General features: G+C 36.0%; 1 protein-coding gene and 1 long non-coding RNA gene across 7 annotated transcripts in view; one reads left to right on the top strand and one right to left on the bottom strand.

Moving 5' to 3' along the window:
• Nucleotides 1-5,213: 5,213 nt before the first annotated feature.
• LOC137491296 (uncharacterized) lies at nucleotides 5,214-9,762 on the bottom strand. Its single transcript, XR_015523441.1, has 5 exons — nucleotides 9,199-9,762; nucleotides 8,837-8,917; nucleotides 8,415-8,478; nucleotides 8,009-8,136; nucleotides 5,214-7,049 (listed from the first exon to the last, which is right to left on the bottom strand). It is a non-coding gene; the product is annotated as an uncharacterized LOC137491296 (long non-coding RNA).
• Nucleotides 9,763-10,069: 307 nt separating this feature from the next.
• Nucleotides 10,070-20,247, top strand: part of arhgap4b (Rho GTPase activating protein 4b) — a 73,228-nt gene continuing 63,050 nt past the window's right edge. For all 6 annotated transcript variants that reach the window (XR_015523429.1, XR_015523428.1, XM_087306939.1 and 3 more), the window contains exon 1: nucleotides 10,070-10,380. The gene's annotated coding sequence lies outside the window, so the exon portion shown is untranslated. The remainder of the gene's footprint in view (nucleotides 10,381-20,247) is intronic.

Genomic DNA, 20,247 nt, shown 5'->3' with positions numbered 1-20,247 from the left:
AAAGTTGCAGTGTAAAAATCAGCTTATGGATACCCAAATGCTACTCAAAAAAATTAGTTTCAACTTAAATTTAGGCCCAATTGTTTGGCTTGTCTGAATTTTTAACCAGACTTGGATTCACACCTGTGAACTGTTCAAATTGACTACTCTTTCATTATGTTAGTGGCTTTTTTTTGCCCCATTGACAGCAAATAACCATTTGTTATTGATTATAGTTAGGTTTCCCTATTGGGAATAGGTTAAATGTGTAATTTTTAATGTTGATCATCAATTGGCAGCATTAACCCTTTAGATAGGCCTGTGCAAAAAGTTTTCTGGCTTAGCTTTATAGAGTAAAACAGCAGATTATAGTGTGTGTGCATAAATACACTTACCATGTTTACTGTTCTATGAGCTGAGCTGCTTCTTTTGATTTTCTCAGACATATCAAGATAAGTGCGCTAAGGTCTCACACACATATACTCCATATAGAAATATAGGCTGTACTCCATATAGAAAGCAGAAACTATGCTTTGTTTGCACTGCAACTGATAATCAACAGTAAAAATAACCTCTACCTGTTACCTCTTCCTAACAGGGATACAAGCAGCAATCAAGATTGCATGATTATATGGTGTCATGGCTCTGCAATCAAAAAAATTGGTCATAATGGAAGGCAATATAGGGCAAAAACAACCTCGGACATGACAAAAGGGTAGTAAATTTGCCCAGTGAGTATTGTTGAATTAAAGTGTTTAAACTATTCCCAAAATATGTGTCAGAATAAGGTGTCACCAAAATTAATTCCATTTGCTGCAACACAGAGAAAGTTTTGGCCAAATTAAGCCTCAAAATAACCCCAGAATGGACGAAATCATCATCAACAGCTCACAAGGGTTAAAATTACCCATTTTTAAATCAATCCCTAACCCTGGATAAATTCTAAGCATTGTGAATTGAAAAACATAGCCCAGGATACCATTTACATGGGTTTAGATTGACCCAGGGTTAAGTCTTTCAAGTGCAAAAACCCCTAGCATTCGTTTGCTTGCTGCATGTGCACTTTTGAGTGTGTCAGCCTATGTGTATGTGCTTAAAGCCAGAGACATGAAGTAGGTCAAAGCTGTGAGGACTGACTGACCAAGTGGAAACTGAACTGTCCCTAGGGAGGACCGGCCGGGGTAGTAAGGGTTGATGCGGGGAAGAGGGGCAAGTGCAGAGCCAGTGGTATCAGAGGCAGCACCGATGCTGTTAAACTGCATATACTGTATGCTTGCTACCTGTCGGGCCCTATAAATTGCATCTCGAATTGCACATATCTGACAACCTGTTATAATGTTCATGTCACAGTGATGTTCAAGTCACATCATGGCATCCCCCCAGCCACCCTCACAGTGGAGTCGCCTTTCCAAGCACTCATGGGTGGGGTGATGGTTCCCGTAGACCATTTTTTTGCCACAAGGGAACTGGAGCATGTGCAACAATCCTTGTCATGGCTATTATATCCATGATTTTATAAGCCCTTCTCGAGCAGCTGCACACCGCAACACATATATAACGCTTATGCTCATGTGTATAGTTGTGTTATATGTGCACTCTGTTTAATATCGCTGCTGCCGTGCTGAATTTCTCTTTAGGGATCAATAATCATCAATCTTTTTATATCTAGGGAGACTGGGCGGCATTGCAGCTGTAGATGTTTCGCTCAGCTCTGTGTGTTTCCATCCCGTTTTGTGTGTAAATATATATATATATATATATATATATATATATATATATATATATATATATAATGTGTGTGTGTTTCACATTATAGGATTTAGTGGGCTTAATTTTTCTTTATTTGTCACATCCCCAGGATTTTAGCAGCGAAAAATTAGCAGCGAACATAAGCTTAACCCAAGAGAGGAAGGAAACAAGCACAGGAAAGATGGGGGAGGTGAAGGAGTTCAACTTCTCTCTGCACCGTACAAAACAGTAATACAGATGGTTATAAAAATGTTTAATTCAAAGTTAATTATTAATAATTAAAACCAGAAAAGCTACAATCCACTGCAATTCACTGCTTATGTTGATCATTAAATCAAAAACTCTTTTCTGTTCTTATGACTTTCTAGACCTTTTAATACTGGGGAATTGTCAGTCTAAACTCTGCTTTTAATTCTAATATAAAGGAAGATTGTATGCCTTTTTTAGGAAGCAGGGTTAGCATCATTTGCATTAAAGGAACACTTAACTTTTTGTGGAAATATAGACTCATTTGACATTTTTGCTTTTTTTTTTTTTTTTTTTTTTGCGGAAGCACTTTTAGCTTAGATAAGTATAAATCATTGAATCAGATTAGTGCATTAGCATCTCGCTCAAAAATGACCTGAGCTTGACTCTTCTGTAGTTACATCACGTGCTAAGACTGACAGGAAATAAAAAGTTGGTATTTTCTAGCCTGATATATCTGGAAACTCTCATTTCGGAGTAATAATCAAGGAATTTTGCTGCTGTAGCATGTCTGTAACAGGCTTAGTGATATTAAACAGCACCTAAAAATTGCCTAGCTTCTGTCATTATTATTAAATTAAGCAATTGCCTGCACAGGGAGCGTGTCTTGCAACCATGGAGACATTTGTGAGATGATCCAGAACATATTTCATTTGGTGCAAAACCTGAATGATCCATTTGAACCAGAAAATATAGATGTTTCAGGCACTATAATATCACTACTTGCTGCCGCCATGGTATGGCCACAAAATTCCTTGATTATTATGCTGGAATGGGAGTAAAGGAAAATTATAACAACTCTTTAGTTGTTTTTGAGCAAGATGCTAATGGTCTAATCCGACTCAATGATCTATGCTAAGCTAATCTAAGCTAAACGTCTCCCACTAAATCAGCTGAATGGATTCAAAAATTCAAGTGTTTATCTCTAGGGGAGTTGTAAAATGAGCATATTGTCAAAGAGAAAGTGTGACTGTACTTGTCACATGCTATATATAGCCAAAGACTATAGAATACAAAAGACGTGTCACTTGTACAGTTTTAAACGGGGAAAAGTGCAACCGTCAATATGTTTAATGAAGCCCCGCCTACTGGTACAAGAGCCAATCATTGATCTCTATAGACTGATGATTCTCTGGGGAAGAAACTCAGACCAGACCGGACCAGATGTGTGCTTTAGGACAGTTTGGTGGTTTGGTTTGGTTCAACAAACACATTGCAATCTAAGTGAACACTTGCTTCACAGATATAAGAAGTATATCCACTTTAAGCTTGAAATCTGCACTTTAAAATGAACCAAGTGCACTCTAAAGCAAAATTTTTTTTTTGGTTTTGTAATGTGTTTGAAACGAACACGAAGCACAATCCTCCCTGTAAAAAGCACATCACATGACAGCAACTACTCAAACACCCACGAACTTGTAAACAAAGAGTCGCTGTTATTTCTGGAGGGGATTCACCATCAAGGCCAAGTTATAGATTACTTCAGAAGACCTGCGTGATCAGATGATCATTATCCAGAGGATGATAATGTGTAGAATGGTCATAAATGAGGTTGGTGTCGTGATCTTGTTTCTTTCAAGTGCGCATACGCATTAGCTTGGGCAACCTGAAAAAAATGCTGAAACGATAACTGGGAACTGAAACTTACGAGGTAATTGTTGTTTAAATTCCAAAATGCAATGTAAGCTTGGCAAACTTGAAGAATTGGACATTTCCCCATTCAGGCAGAATGCCCAAGCACACTGCCTAAAAGGCGTTTCAAAGATGGCCGCCAAGTGAAATGACGTGCCCTAAAGGGACTTTGGTACAGCAAAGAAAACACCACATGTTGTAAGACCAATTCACATGCATTGACAAATACTAAGAGACAACATCCGACACTTTGTTTAGTTTTATTGGATTAGTTACTCCTGTTGGTGTCTGTGTAAGCCAATTTACTGATTAAATATGCTGAATCTGTGGTCAGGGTGTGTGTCCAATACAGTTGGCATCACAAAACAGGAGGTTGCACAAGGCTAGAACTTTCATGTAAACGGCAATGTGTTCCCAGTCAATGATGCTGATGTTTCAAACAAGGCAGTTGACCCAGGGTTTAAACGTGTAATTTGTGAAACAGCAGTTAATGAAACTTGGATTAATTGTTACCCCTTGGGTAAATCATAGCAGTGAGAAATAAAAGAGCAAGGAAGCCCATGATATTGTTTGTTTTGTAGATTTAAAGATTCAGGGTTATCGTTAAAGTTTGAAAACAAAGCCCTTCCCAGATAGCATATCTGCAAGAAGAATTTGTCTTTGTCCGCAAGAAAATGTCTTTAAAAGGTCTGAAAGTCTAAATCATAAACATCTTAAAGACATATCATAAAGGTCTGTTTAACATCTGTCAGATGTTTCATTATAGATGTATTGCAGTTAAGCAAACACTCAAAATATATGTTTTCCAAATGTAATCACAAGCATCAAACAGACAAACTACAATGTAAGTGCGCTCATGCTCCTTTGCTTCTTCAGTCCTTTTTTATGAAATTCCCTTGTGACTTCTCCATACTATGGGCGCCAACTGTGACAATCTTCAAAATACCCTACTTTGTGTTCTTCAGATGAAAGAAAATCTGTGCTCAATATGGGTGGACTTCTTTAACATTGTTCAACATGCATATGCAAATCTTTTAACTTTAGCAGAAATTTGAAGAAATAGCTGCAGCTTCTAAATTCATTAGCCATGCGTATTAATGTTTCAAAAACAAATTTAATGCTGCTGGCACATTCACAAGTCACGACCCACACATAGGCACTTATTCTCGGTATAGCCTACTTGAGCATCTAAAGCTGTGATGAGTGTGTGACTACCCAGCCGGCATTTCAACGGTGATTCAACGTTGAATCAACGTCAGGTCTATGGTTGGATCAACGTTGAATTACCTTTCGATTTTGCAAATTGGATCAACGTTTATATAGTGACGTTGTTTCACCGTCGGACCACCACCGGTGATTCACCGTTGAAATCACAACGTTGTTTCACTCTTACCTTCTTCATGGGTGAATTGTGGTCGTTTTGTAGACGTTGAATGAAGGTTGAATTACCTTTCGATTTTGCAAATTGGATCAACGTTGATACCGTGACGTTGTTTCACCGTCATACATTTCAACGTAAGTTAAATAGAAATTACATACAACGCAAAGTCCATAAATATAGCAAAGAAATTTTTACTAATAAAAAATACACGACACAAATACACAACTTAGTCTGTGTGTCAATTTATTTAATACACACCTCATTATTTCATTTATTCTAAATATACAGCAACATTTACAGCATACATAGTTCATTAAAACCATGCAGGTTACTATACATGCTGTACACTCAAATACAGAAAAAAGGCATACAATTAAATAGTCACTTTTTAATTAGGTTTCATGAATTAAAGTTAATGTTTACTAACATGAACAAAGAACAAATACTTGTACAGCATTTATTAATCATTTAATTAATTGAAATATGTCCCGATGCTATTAAAATCAAAATGTATGCTTGTTAACATTAATGCACTGAGCTGACATGAACTGTACTTTCTTTATATGAAAGATGCTTCATTGCTCTTTGTTCATGTTAGTAAATACATTAACACTTACTAATACAACCATATTGTAAAGTGTTACCGTCTTCAGAAAGACAGATACTAACTAAATTAAACTAAGTAACTAAACTACGCTTCAACCATCACAGTCTCCAAAATACAATTCTGTTTACAAAGTTTACAAAATACCCATTTTTAAAGTGGCTGCAGTAAAAAAATAAAATAAAAAACATCACTCACAACTAAGAATCATAAGTGAAAGTGAAATACATTACATCTGTTTGAGGTTTTATAGGTTGAGAGAAACACTTGAGGTAAAAGATGGCACTGGAATCTTTTACCTCAAAGAATCAAAGAATCAAGTGTAAAACACTAAAACATCTATATCAGTCTAGCACTTAAATACATTTATTTCTCAAACACCAGGTGAGTTTCCTACAAAATCAACAATGAGGTTTGCTATTCCAATTCATTGTAAATGAATGGCTTTACTTTCACAATAGTGAAAACTCATGCTATAATCTAAACCTGACATTACTCCTTCACTTTGCAGGTCTACATGCTAAATATTTAGTAGTTGTTTTTTTTTTTTTGTTTAAAGTACATCTATTGTGTTTAGCATTACTGCAGCAAAACTGAGCACCTGTGACAGTGGAACATAGACAAATATTTCAGTAAATCATCAAGAAAATGTGTAGAATATATGGTTTGATTCTCTCTCACAAAGACAACAGTAAAAGCAATTTGTTATTCCATTATTATTATTAGTATCATAAAAATTGCATGTTCACATGGGTCTTATAATAATGGCTCACATTTGTGAATGTAGGACCACTATTTCACTATTACATGTCACATTAACTGTTCATATAGGTTCTGTTATTAATTACTTGTGTCATCCCAGATACTTGTTAATCTTCAGAACACAAACTAAAATATGTTAGATTAAATGCTCCTCATCCTCTACAGACAGCAATGGTCCCAAGATAGTCATTGTCAAGATAAGGCACAAAACACATTGTCAAAACGTTCCATGTGACTTCAGTGATTTCCACTGTGAACATACCAAGCTCCAACAACACTTTAGTGAGGCAAAACAAAACAGTAAATACAAATGTGTTTGCATATATCTCTCCCGCATCAGATCAGCGTGTGTGTTTACTACGAGCAGTATGCACACACCATGACCTGTTGTGGCAAAGGCAAACAAGTTATTTTTACAGTACTTACTGTGATTTAACCTTTATGACAAATGTACTGGACCTGTTACTATACCTGATATATCACTATCTTTTATGAATGCAAATTTCACTGTAACGGGTGCTGTTGTTTTGCTCCAGTTACACCTTTAGAGAACACGGTACTAGTCAGACATCCATACAAAAGCAGAGAGTTTGGTCTTGTGTAGCAGAACTGCAATAGATGTCTGTCTGTCTAGGCTGACACTGGTTTAGGCCATCAGTATGTCCTTGATGCCCTCAAATGGAGCTTCCAGAAAACCTGCAATAAATGAAATACGAGGTTACAACTAAGTTGGTATCAGCTATTATACAAAGTGAAATTCAAATATTTATTTTTATTGAATCCAAATTTGTCCTATAAAATCGCCACACTCAATAATTTTGACTCATCCATCTGAATATTCCTAACTAAGAGAAGTGAAGAATTAGGTGTGATGTCGTCAGGAAGCCCTTCGCCACCACCGGTGCCAGCATTTCCAGAATTCAAATTTCAGATTCTCGAAAAAATTGCTTTTTTTTTTTTTTTTTTAACCAAGGCTGCAGTAAAGAATCATGAAACATTCAACACATCTAATAATTACAAGTTGTTGTAAACCATTACATGTACTGTAAAAGCTGTTTAAAGCTTTTTAGACATGGTTGAGAAAAACTCTAGAAGGAGTAGCACTTCTGTAAAAGTCTGCATGTAGGACAGAGAATAAAAAGGATAGTTAAAAATTTGTATTCTGTCGTCATTTACTGACCACATTGAACACAAAAGAAGATATTTTGAAGAAAGCTGCAAATCTATTTAACCATTGACTTCTATAGTATTTTTTTCTACTATGGAGGTCAATGTTTACAGGTTTTTAGTTTTTTTTTCAGAATAGCCTCTTGTGTTCAACAAAATAAACTCATAATGGTTTTAAACCATTTGGGGAGTAAAATGTGAGTCAATTTTCATTCTTGGGTGAACTATCCCTTTCAGTTGGAAAACACCAGAATTCTTAAGTAGACCCTTTTCGCAAGACAGATGATGCATTTCATTTGTCATCTTAATCCTCAAGTTTTTAATATTTAGATTTATTTAAATAGCATGTTTATTTATTTGTTTTAATGACATTTAATAAAACAACTTCTCAATGACATCACATGTACTGGACCTGCTACACATGTATCACTATTTTTTTGAATACAAATTTCACTGTAACAGGTGCTGTTGTTTTGCTCCAGTAATACCTTTAGAGAACACAGTAGCAGTCAAGACATCCATACAAAAGCCTTGGTGTGGAGTAGCAGAACTGCAGTCTGTCCAGGCTGACACAGGTTTAGGCTATCTGCGTGTTCTTGATGCCCCTCAACTGGACCTTCCAGAAAACTCAGAAAGTTAAAACCCATTACACCTTTTATCTGCTACTATACAAAGTGTAATTTAAGCATTAATTTCTCACTAAATACATATTTGTTCCCCAATACTGTCACATAGTATAACATCACAACATGATTTCACAATAATAATATCAATATAACAATATAATATCACAACATAGCCTAACAATCAATAAACAAACAGATTAGAAAGAGAATATCACCAACCAAAGCACCAAGAAGATTTAACAGATAGTTAAAGGTAAAGTAAACTTACATGGACAAAGCCTTTTCCATTCAATGCTGTGCAAGTTAGTGCGTCTCTGGAGTAAGTTACATGTCTAAAAGCAAAAACAACAACAACAGTGAAACGACAGCAGTTAACTTTGTAATAATAACACTAATAATACAGCGTATAAAATGGATATTGTTTTATAACGTTGCTCAGTAACTTTAAACTGCGTTTGGAGTTTATCGCTTTGAATTTGCCATAAAAACGCTCATTTAGATTAACGTTAAACATGTGACATTACCTCGAGGTTAGCTGCGCGTCACTGGAGCGCAAACAAGACTAAAAACAAACTGGAAAGTTTTAAATGCTTCAAAATTCGAAACACTACACCTCAAAAGTCACGTTTAAGATACACTGACAAAATCGGGGGGTAAATAAAACGTTAAAGCATCTAAAAACACGCTTACCTCTGAATTCTGCTGCACTGCAGGTCAGGTGTTCGTAATTAAGTGAAGTGAAGCGCTGCGCGTGGCCGCGTGCGCGGAGTCCTCCAATACCATGGTAACCAAACATGTTGAATGTTGGGTGAAGCCATGACGTTAATTCAACATACAGATCATGATAAAAAATGTCAACGTTGATTTGTACAAGGATTTCTGTAACTTTTTTCAACCATTTATCATTTAACATTGTTTCAACATGAAAGCAACAACTGACATATTTTCAACCACATTTCAACGTTGAAGCCTTGTCATATGCAGGCTGTTTTTCAACCATTCAACATTAAACGTTCTATCAACATTATTTCAACTTTCAAAACACAACTGACCTTATTTCAACCATATTTCAACGTTGAAGGTCGGTCGTGTGCCGGCTGGGATAAATTGGCGGTTTTGTGGGCAGCATTTCCTGTGAAGTGCGAACTAAAAACTTTTATACCCTGCTCTCATTGTTTGCATAACAATAATGGACTCAATGGTTTAAACAAGTATTTGTACATCCGGTGCATAGTAGATCTGACACATAAAGTCATTAACACATGACTGCGCGCGCGGCCAGACAGAACATGTTGCGTTTTAAAACAAAACGCAGCGCAATTGAAAGGAAAATAACGACGTGTTTATAAGCTTATCATCGACGCTGACACAGTCAATTACAGACTACAGTCTATGTTTGGATAGAAAAACGCGTTATGTGTGTGTGTGTGTGTGTGTGTGTGTGTGTGTGTGTGTGTGTGTGAACAGGACCGGCCATTACACAGACAGCAGGTGTATGTTTTTGTGCCTGCGCGTGTGTACAGGCGCGTCGTCTATTGTTTGTTTATCACCAAGATACTGCTATACCTAATCAGTCCCCTTTGGTTTGGCATTATTATCAGCTTTATAGCTCATCTGCAAGAGCATTAAATAGATTAATGACTGCATATTAATCCTGTACATATGTATGTATGTGTGTGTGTGCGCGCAGGGAAAAGGGGGGCTTATGTCCGCGAGCACAATGCAAGGTCATAAGAGAAGCATTTCACGGCCACAGAGAGGGAATATTAGGAATGAGAGATGGAGCAAATCGGGAGGGGGAAAGTCTAAGAGAACAAGACAGCATATTCATATCCATCTCTGTATTTATAGTAAGCCTGCGGGGAGGGGGGTGAAAGGGGCGTGGCTTCGTTTGTGACATTCTCTCTGATTGCCTGAGAGCGAGGAGACAGAGAGAGAGAGGCTGTGCTTCAGCATGCGCGTGGTGTGTGTGTGCGCGCGTGTGTATGTGTGCATGAGTGTGTGAACCAAAGAAGGGTGCTGTTTTCTAGCATGCATGCATGTCTGTGTTTGTGTGTGTGTGTCTGTACGCCTCTACCTTATTTTGAATGCACGCCCGAAAGGGAGAGAGTCATGTGTGTAGAATGTGTCAGAGGGGGTGAAATCAAACGGTCTGCATGAAATCTGTGTGACTCAAACACAGTGTTCTCTGTGTCCAGCGAGAGGGAAGGAGAGACAGAACCTAGGAGAATGAGGTAAGACAGGGCTTTCTTTATTATTTATGACTTTAAATTCACTGTCAGCAGGAGCGCTTGTGTGTTTATGTGTTCTCCCTCCACCTCCTCACACAGGCTCTCTGACATGTTAATGGCTTTCATTTTCAGAGTGCAATAGGATGAGTGTGTGTTTTTGTGTGTGTGTGTGTGTGTGTGTTTTTGGCAGATCCGTCCATCACGTCCACACATAAGCTAGCCTACGTGCTTTTGCATGCATGTCAGATTGTGCGCATGAATGCCACACAGTGAGAGAAAGACTCTAACTGGCTTTCCCTTTCAGTGTGTCTCAAGCATTGATTGATATCAGGCTGTCCATCCCACCTTTATGCTTCAGCCTTCCAACCCATCACCTCCCCTTTCACCTCCTCTACCTCTGTGGTGTTGTCATTTGGCTGAGGGTTTCCCTCTGTGTGTCTCTTTCTCTCCACCTCTTATACAATCCCTTGTCTCTTGTTTTCAGATCTCAAATCATTCTTAAAGAGATATTACCCCTTTTGGTTAGCACTTGTTAATGTTTGTGCAGCCTTGTGTCATTCTAAATTTGTATGACATGTCTTTTGTCTGTCTTAAGATGTTTGGTAGAGTGTTCATGCTGCTCTTTTCCATTATTTGAAAGGAAATAGTGTCTCGGGGTTGTAAATGCTTCAAGTATAACAAAAAGTATTGTAATAGCAGTGCACATGTCAATCTATAGCTTGAATTCTCTTTTTTTTCTGTTCTCATGTATGACATGTAAAATGTCTATATTAAATGAACAGTATGTAATTTTTTACCACTAGATGGCGTGTATTCACAACCAACAAAGCATAGTTTTATAGCAGTGTAACAGAGTGTGAGTTGTCATCTTCATTGCATCCTATGGGACTTCTGCCGAAATAATCTTCATGGATGTGCTAAAGTATTCAACATTTAATTTGATGGTACAAAGCAGAGGAAGACTGAAAGCCATAGATGTGAAACAAGGATTTGAAACATAACTGTAGCAGTTACTGATATGAGACATGTGCAACGTGGCACAAAAGCAGCAGAGCTTTTGTTTTGCCAAAGTTTACTGCTTATGATCACTTATGATCATGGGGGGAAGAAGCAGCACTGTTTTATCATACTAAATACATTTAAGGATTTACTTATAATGCTGCTCTATGCAGTCTAATAAAACACAACATAATAAAGCTTCTTTAGTGTTTTACTGGATTATATATTGAACATTCTTCGAAACATTTGGAATAGTGTCAGCTAAATATGTAGTAAGCAAAATGTATTTGTTCTAGTGGTTTTTGAATATTTTAATGACAAAATCATACATATTGTGTATTTAATTAAATAACTATATTAATAATATATTACATTCAGATATGTATTAATTTACATTTTTCTCATTGTTATAAAAGATTTAAGATTTGGTTAATTTTTGCATCACAGATGTCAAGCAGGTTGAGACTGAATACAGTTCAGTCTTTATTTACTCTTCCTTATGTCATTATGAACCCACAACTAATAACTATACTCAATAAAACATTTAGGGATACTTTTATTGGGGGAGACAATGTTTTTTTTGGAATCAGGAAAGTCAGTGGGGTCCTAGTCTCGTGTAGTCAGACCCCAGACTGATGGCTGAAGGTCTGGGAACTTTGGCTGCTTTGAATGATCAAAGACTACCCACTATGTTATTTGACTGACAGGTTAACCAACCAATCATGTTTCGTTATTTGTTCCACACCATGTTTGTTGGGGTGGAAATGTCCTGAGATTAACACGCAACTGTGCATCATTCATTCACGAATGTAACAAAACAACAACAACAACGCATCAAAACTCTAAATGATCTGTCAGCAAAACATAAAAGAAATCAGTAGGACATGTACTGTATATAGACTTTGTTCTGAGATTAATTCATTATTTTGGTGATGCATTTCTACATAAAGATGAGATGACTGGGTGAAAGTTTTCTTTGTCAAATCAAATCACTTTTATGTCACCTCATCAGCAGCACATGTGCCATGAGGAGTGATAAGCTTAGGTGCTGGCTTCAGACAGTGCAAAATACATCAACATACTCCAAAATTAAAAACAATATATTATTAGCAATGATGACAAAAAATACATAAAAGACAATAAATACGTGAAAGACAGGAAATACGTTAAGATAAACACATTACACACATGTAGACAAGTACACATTCAAAAAGATGGACACATAATTTGACTGTTGTTGGGAAATTATCATAGGCAATATTGTTTTAGTATCGTTTGTTCTGTAAAAGCAAGATTTTATTGTTTTTGTGAGGATCCATGATTAAAAACGTTACTGTTTTGAACAGTGTTTTTCTTTTATCATTAAAACCAAAATAGCAGAATATTTGAGGAGTTTCGCAGCCATTAAAAAAAACTTGACTAAGCATACCCGTGTGTTTGTCGACATCAAGTGTTGTAGCTTTTATGAAGTATTGCATACTTCTAATAGTCCAGCATTTTATCCTCTCAATAACAGACAGTTGTGCAGGCAGTAAATCACAGACTCATGAATGTCTCAGAAAGTGAATTAATGAGCACTGTCATCAATATAAACATTGCAGCTTTTTTATGTGCTCAGACTTGTTTCCAGGTGGACTGGTTAAGGTTGCTGCACACTCGACTCCTGAAAATTATGTGTATTTTAACCAGTCAGAGAATGACTGAGGATCTGCTAAAGTGTTTCATCATATCTAGGCCTGCTCTATTAATTATTTTAGAACTGAAATCACGATTTGAAAAGGTGTGATTTTCAAATTGCAGAAACTACAATTATTTCCATGCGCTATATCATATATGCTAATATATGGTATACAGGCATACAGTTTTTGAAAGTTCTGACAGTTTGTAAGCACAATCTCCTGAACAATATGAAAAATGTAACAAAATCTAAATGTAAAGATTTTAAATATCTTTATATTTAAGAATATATATATATATATATATATATATATATATATATATATATATATATATATATATATATATATATATATATATTAGGGCTGTAACGATACACGATATGAAATCGAAATCGTGACACTCAGATCTACGATCCTGTGTTGCGGTGTGATAAAGGAGAATCGTGACACACCCCATGACTACCTTTCCAATAACGTCACGCGTGCCTGCAAAAGTTGAGCTAGTTGAAGAAGAACGTGAGGAAACACTTTTTTTTCGCTCGACATTACGAGCACTGCTCCGTTTAAGCCCTCGCAATATGTGTTTAACCGGGAGAGCTCGCACGGAGCTCTTAGTAAGGGACCGTCTGAATGTGTCAGGAATATCAAAAGCAAAACCAACGTAACCCCGCTTGACAACAGACAACGGCAGAAATATTGCCAATGCTGTCAAAGCATTGTTGTTAATGTGGCTGCGCAGAGAGGGATGGGCTTTCACCAGATGCCCCGACTCCTCTGCAGAGGAAACTTTTCTGTAACCGTGCTGTGCGCTTTCTGTTTAACCCTTTGAGAGTTAACGTTACGTGCTGACTGACAGGTGCGTGATGCGTGAGGCCAGGAAACAGGACGAAGCTTTCAGTCAAGATGAACACAGTTTCTATAATTATACTTTGTTTATAGATAAAGGTATATGGCTCTGTATATAATCACTCTATCTTGCTGGAGTTTATAGCCGTTTTGCTTTACTTCAGGAAGCATTAATGCCGCTCTGAAGGTCTAATCGCTGTTTTAAGTTATTCAGAGCTGGATGAATGTACAAATCTTGAATATCACAATAGTATTAAATATTACAATTGTAACAACATATACAGCAACACTTTTGCACAATCGATACCCAGCTGATTCAGTCGTTTCATAAGATGGCCGCGCTTCTTCTCTTCTTTTTTCCTTTTCAACATAAAGGCAGTGAGGTGCGCCTTGCTTTCGGACCCTTGTTCAACTGCAAGGCATAACATGCAGGATGATAACGTATAACCCGTGCCTACAGACACATTTTCCAATGAAGAAAAATAAAAGAAGAATATTGCTGTTTAATACAGACGTGTTGATGCCAAACCAGCGCTGATGTTGACCTATATCTGCGTCATAAACGCAACAAATAGGCTTTACTTTTTATTTTACAGCTTATAAAGCATGTATGCACATTAATGCAATATCATATTTAAACAACAAAACTGTTTACAAAAAGTCAACATATGCCCGCGTTGTTGCTGTCTTTTCATCACGCAGCGCGCACTTGAACCGCGAGGGAGAGAGAGGATACCATAGCAAGACATAATCTTTAAAATAATGATTTCTATTAAATGTAAAAAGTTTTGTTATTATAATAATAACAGCGGGGCATTAAATAAATGCATTTTTTCCATGGAGCGGGCAATTTGAGGAAGTCTGCGATATTTATTTGACGGAAGAAAAAACATATGATTGGAAAAAAAAAACAGCCTATGCCGGTTATTAAAAAGAATCAGTCAGTATTTTCGTTTTGTAATATAAATTAATTATTTAAATGAAAATAATTTAGGGCAGTCCTATTTATTTTATTCATTTTATTTAGATTATTCTGCTCTTCTGTGCCAAACACTACAAGATGCTCTGTTGTTCTGTTCTGTTATTAATATGCATATAAAAAATCTGTATTTTAAAATGCAATATTTAATGTGTCAGACACAAAATAGACACATCAATTTGTTTAATATCAAATTTATAGTAATCTGACCAGTTAACCGTTAATAACCGATTAATGAGCGGCGGTTGTCGGTTAGCAAAATTAACCGAAATGAGCATCCCTAGTAGCCATTTAATTTACTTTTTCTATGTAAGAGAACTTGATTGAAAAATAATTTTCAACATGCTTGAAGCATCTACACAATGGAGTTTAGATCTGTTTGGTTTTTCAACAGTATTTTGTTACAAAGAAAACAAAAGTGATAGCTTTGGCTATTTATTTATTTTATATATGGCTATTTATATTGTTAATAATTTGCATAGTTAATATTGTTCTTTGATGTTTAGTTTCTAAAGATTTTTCAAATGTTATTTAATAAAAATTGTTTTAAAAATCTTTTTTTTTCCACCCCACATGAAAAAAAAATCGTGATACGAACCGAATCATGGGTCAAAAATCATGATACGAACCGAATCGTGGGTTTGGTGTATCATTACAGCCCTAATATATATATATATATATATATATATATATATATATATATATATATATATATATATATATATATATATATATATATATATATATATATATATATATATATATATATATATATATATATATGTGTATATATATGTATGTATATATATATATATATATATATATATATATATATATATATATATATGTATGTATATGTATAATTTAATTTAAAATAAAGTCGTCATTTTCTTAATTTGTCATGACAACTGACGACTTAATTGGAAAAAATGGCAACGATGTTTAAGAGGTTTTAAATAAAACTTTGGGATTATGTTTATTATGTAAACCTGTAGCTGTTTTATTAAATAGTATAAATCACATTTTAAATTGCAATTCTAAACAGATAAATCACACCTAGATGTTTTCTCCAAATCATGCAGCCCTAGCCATATCCATCAGATGTTTAGCTAGAGGTCTGTGGGTGTTGCTTCATTTGACCTCTGAGGCTGAGACTAGTGGGGTCCAGACCAGCACCAACTCTAAGGCATTTTGCACATCAATATGAAAATCATATATCTGATTTGAAACAACATGAGAATGAGGAAAAAATTACTTAATTTTACCTTTGAGTGAACTGTCACATTAAGAGCTCAATAATTATTCAGATATCAGTCCTTTACTCACAATAAGGGATTGTATAGCTTAAAATAATTTGTTTAAAATCATGTTGGCAAGTCTTTTGTTGCTCTTTATAATTTTTGAAGCTGAGAAAATCCCTTTCATTCAATAGAGAAAAAAGTATCATCATTCTGCTAAATGTCTCCAAGTGTGCTCCATGGAATGACATATTCAAAGCAGTGTCTTAGAGGATGACTAAACAACGGCAGAATTGTCATTTTTGGGTTGCAGTTGGGACAGATGCTCCCGTGAAAGAGGGATTCACGGATAGATGTATGAGTGTTCAGAGGCCAAACTTGGCAGATAAGCCAGGATGAAAGGCGGGAGTGGAGCGATGTGTTCCTTATACCCACAGATCACGTCACAATGTCAGATTTCGGGGGAAGAAGTGCACGAAACACTACAGTGACTCAAGCTGCTTAATATAGGATTAGAGTTTGTGTGAGAGAGTGTGTCCGTTTTCGTGTACACATGCTGAAAAGGAGCGATGGTGCAGCAAAGGGAATCGTGATTGTCAGATAAGCAGTCTCATTTCAGTATGACCTCTACGCAGCTCCTGCATTTACTGTCTGTCATATCTGTGGGACTGTCCATTCTATCCTTAGTGCTCAGAAGATGCTCTTTCATAGCTCAAGTGAGTTAGTGAATTTCTCTGTGATGTTTTTGAAAACATTTTTAATGTTTAAAAAAGTGTCATGATATCCCAAAACATTAATTAGCTCAAGTTGTTTTATCTGTTTATCTGTTGTTAGCTAGCATATTAGCTCATTTCTGAAGAATCACATGAAGCTAAAGACGAGTAAAGACCCTTTTTTCCGTTCATTGTTTAGGGCTAAATCTAGTTTGAAGTATGTAAATGATCCCATTCATTTAAATGTAGAGCTGACAGTTTACTGTGAAACGAGGAACAGAGACTGTTGGTGACAGGATGTAGAGTAGGTGTGTTTAGCATTGCGTTAAAGTTGACATATTTAGCATTTTGCTAATGAAAATGACTATTTTGGAGCAACAATCAAAAGAGGCTCCATGGTAGATTACAGAGTTCTTCAAATATTGCGTTGGAGTTTTTTTTGTCAGTATGAGCAAGTTTAAATTTTGACTAACGATTTATTGGTTTAATGATTTAAAGTGATAGTTCATCCTAAAAAAGAAATGCTGTAATTTCATTTCCTTTCACTTGTTCCAAACTGTTTGAGTTTTCTTTTTCTGATGAACACAAAGGAAGATAGTTTGAAGTAAGCTGGAAAAAACCTGTAACCGTTGACCCCCATAGTATTGTTTACTTTCACATAGTCATCATATGGAAGGCACAAAATATCTCTTTTACCCCCGGTTTCACAAACAAGGTTTCAGGCTAGTCAAGATTAAATTGCATGCTTGAGCTTTCTCAACTCAAAATAACTCAAATAAGAGATGTCTTAAAATATGTCAGTGTCATTTTTTTGTCTCCAGGTGCACACCAGTAATATTTTTCTAAGGCCATTTTTATAAATGTGTCTTAAATAGCCTGATTTAAATAAGGCCTAGTCCTGGCTTAACCTAAGCCCTGTTTGTGAAACTGGGCCTTCGTGTTCTCGAGAATAAATAATCCCATAAAGGTTTGAAACCACTTGAGGGTAAATAAATATGAAGAGTTTAGATGGAAATTTCTTCTAAAATAAGCGTTTTTCTTAGACTGTGTGGGCTCAGTAATTTTACTTTTATAGTGACGAATAAGTTATTTTTTTATATATAAAGTTAAATAACTGAACATAAACATAGGAGGCTAAGATAAACACTCATTTTAGGAGAACATTTCAGATGGAATTTAAAGGTTTTTACATATGAACTCTTCATATTCTTTTTGGATGAACTGTCCCTATTTCTGCTTGAGTACCTCTGTAATTTAGTATGCTTGCCTTGTTTACTGTTGGTTACTAGGTTACCAATACTAATCAGATGCTATAATAATGTGATGGAAAAGCACCTAATGCCCATATGCCTCTTTAGGAATTAATTAATGATTTACTTAAAATTATGATGGAAGCCTCGCAAGTGTCAAACAATGTTGCTTTCAATTTGATCTGGTACAAATATTTGACCTTAATAAGCTGAACAGCAAAACAAAAACAAAATTTTTTTGTGACAAATAGGTAGGGCCTCAGAGCCAAACCCACCCAAACCAGAGACATTGTAGTTTGGGGGTCCTTACAAGCTGAGGTAAACTTATCAGAAAACAGCCTTTAACGCTAATAAAACAAGCTTCTTTAGTCCTGTTTTTGTCACACATGCTTTGATTTCACTTGAATTTTATCGAAGCTTTAAAGCAGGGTTCACCAATCCTGGTCCTGGAGGGCCGGTGTCCTTGCAGGGTTTATCTCCAACTTGCCTCAACACACCTGCCTGGATGTTTCAAGTATACAAAGTAAGAGCTTGATTAGCTTGTTCATTTGTGTTTGATTAGGGTTAAAGCTAAAATCTGCAGGACACCGACCCTCCAGAAACAAGTTTGGTGACCCCTGCTTTAAAGGAACACTGCACCTTTTTTAAATAGACTCATTTTACAAGTCACCTAGAGTTAAACAGTTATGTTTTACCACTTTTGTATCCGTCCAGCAATCTCTAGGTCCAGTGGGAGAACATTTAGATTAGCTTAGAATAGATCATCAGATTATACCATTAGCTCAAAATGACCAAATTTAGTGTGCTTTTTTATGCTAATATGGCTAGGAATTATACTTTTATTCTATGGCTGCAGCAGGAATAATATATTACGCAGCAACTAAAAATAATCCCCATCTAGGTGACAAGGTAATGATGCTGCATAAAATCACTGTGCCTGCTCAGCCATTATATGGCAGCAAAATTCCTTGATTTTTACACCAGTATAATATTCATCATTTTCTTTTTGGCTTAGTCCTTTTATTAATCTGGGTTCGCCACAGTGGAATGAACCGCTAACTTATCCAACATATATTTTATGTAGCGCATGCCTTTCCAGCTGCAACCCAGCACTGGGAAACATCCATACACACTCATTCACGCACATTTAGCTTACCTAACTCACCTATACCGCATGTCTTTTGACTTGTGGGGAAACCGGTACCCGGAGGAAACCCACGCAAACACGGGAATGATAATATAATTCTTTTCATTTTGCTTTTGTCTTAGTACACAGTGTAGCGATAGAAAAGTCAGGCTTTAAATAAAAAAGTAATCTAAATATTTTTAAAAAATTTTGATCGAGATTCTAGTGGTCTAATCCAATTCAAAGAACTATGCTAAGCTAAGCTAAGCAAAGCTAATAGTACTTCTGCAAAAAATGAGCCTATTTCTTTGTAAAATTTCTAAAAAAGAGACATGTTTCAGCTTCATCAAAGATAATTCAGCTTAATCACAGAAATAAACAAAAATTTCAAATGTTTTAAAACCGAAATAATTTCATAATTATAATAATAACGCTGTTTGTTGACTTTTTAGTCAAGTAAATGCAGCCTTCGTGAGGATAGTAGTCATCTTTACCTAAATCAGAATGTAATGTGTATTAGCTGAGACACAGATGAGATCTCTCTTCTGAAACTCTAAGTGAGATTACTGTAGCCATACCTCAGGGGAAAACAATTTTGAGAAGCAGGAGACTTAATCACATTGCTGACTAGCAGAAATCACTGAGATGCTACAAAGATCTCATTTGTGATGTTTCATCCCTATGGGCAGCCGTCAGAGCAAGGCATATCTTAATTAAATGATTAGTCTCAAGCTAATTGCCTTTGCAAAAATGCACTTCATCATAGTCCATAATGCGTGCCCAGAATTTGGCTAACTTTATTGCAGATTGGTGCATTTGTGATCTCATTATTTTTTGTGGAAAATTAACATATCATTAACATTAAAAAGGTTTGTGGACAGCCTTGTCTAAAGCTTTCTATAAAAATGAGCAATCGTGAGCGTGAGGGCTAACAGTGCCACGGATGTGGTAGCCATTATCTGTGGTCACATCACATGAGTTTCTGTGCTGCTTTGTTAGTAGTAATGTTGTGGTTTACTGTTGTGTAATTAGTATGTTTC

This window comes from Danio rerio, chromosome 23 (assembly GCF_052040795.2).
Source record: "Danio rerio strain M-AB ecotype USA chromosome 23, GRCz13ab, whole genome shotgun sequence".
In the NCBI taxonomy this organism is placed as follows: Eukaryota; Metazoa; Chordata; class Actinopteri; order Cypriniformes; family Danionidae; genus Danio; species Danio rerio.
Note: the sequence above shows the minus strand (reverse complement) of the source record. Positions and strands in the feature narration are given on the sequence as shown.